Source organism: Aplysia californica, unplaced genomic scaffold (assembly GCF_000002075.1).
Source record: "Aplysia californica isolate F4 #8 unplaced genomic scaffold, AplCal3.0 scaffold00001, whole genome shotgun sequence".
Taxonomy (NCBI): domain Eukaryota; kingdom Metazoa; phylum Mollusca; class Gastropoda; order Aplysiida; family Aplysiidae; genus Aplysia; species Aplysia californica.
This window is the reverse complement of record NW_004797271.1, coordinates 5,089,466-5,090,498: the sequence shown is the minus strand read 5'-3', so window position 1 is coordinate 5,090,498 and position 1,033 is coordinate 5,089,466. Positions and strand designations below refer to the sequence as shown.

Sequence of the window (1,033 nt, the reverse complement as noted above, 5' to 3'; positions counted from 1 at the left end):
AATAATAATAAAATGATGATGATAATGAAAATGATAATAATGATAATAATAAATAATTGCATTTATATAGCGCGTGTATGTCATCATCCATGTTCTACTATCTACAACATACTCTGCTCGCTTTAAAACTACCCCAGCGGACCCCCAGGGCACCCACAAATAATATTCTCGGCTTATGGGGAGCATAAGCAAGCAGCCTATTAAATGCTTAAACACTAACACAGTGACAAAATCGTTCACTGTCTGTAAGGGACTAACAAGTTTCATTAGACTGCGTGGTATAGTACGCTTCTGAGTTTTCATCTCTGCTAACTTTTCAAAAACATTCCTAAGCTCTGTCTTATATTCTTTCCTAGAGAGTATAATAATAATAATAATAATAATAATAATAATAATATATTGCATATTAACGTGCCGATGTGCTTCTTTTTAAAGTTCAAGCAGAAAAGAAAACCAGAGAAGACAAGTAAAAATATACAAAGACACACCGACGGCCAACAGAATAATAACATTGGAAGATGATAGGAAAGAAGGTCACCATAGGGGTCGGAGCGGTCTACGGGTAAGGTTTAAAGTAGCCTGAGTGTCTAGCCGATAAACCCATTACGGGAGGGTCAAACTCCATTAAACGTATTTAGAATGGCTCCGATTTCGTTTGCAGACACACAGGGCTTAAGCGAAAGTCTGGAAACGGACGCTGTCTACAATATTCGCCGTTAGATCGCCCCTAGGGAATACACCTGGAGTTTTGCTGGGCGTTTTCGGTTAGGGACTGTAAAAGCACTGCGATTGAATGGGGGATTAGAGTGTACAGGTGTGCAGACACTGAATAATGCTCCCAGTGACCTGGCCCTAAGTCTGATTCAGAACATTGGGATATTTTTTGGGAGGGTTAAAAGCTTTCCATTCCTTCTGATCTAAATTCGTATCTGAATTGTTTGTAAAGTGGGTAGAAATGAATGTGTGTCTAGAGTATGAGAAGGGTGGGGAGTGAGGTCAGGGTGGAGGCGGTGGTGGTAGAGGAGGAGGAGGA

General features: G+C 40.4%; 1 protein-coding gene across 1 annotated transcript in view; it reads left to right on the top strand.

Annotated features, from left to right (window-relative positions):
- The window catches only part of LOC101845508 (cyclic nucleotide-binding domain-containing protein 2), a gene marked incomplete at its 3' end in the record, with an annotated part of 38,865 nt that overhangs the window by 1,176 nt on the left and 36,656 nt on the right, over positions 1 to 1,033 (top strand).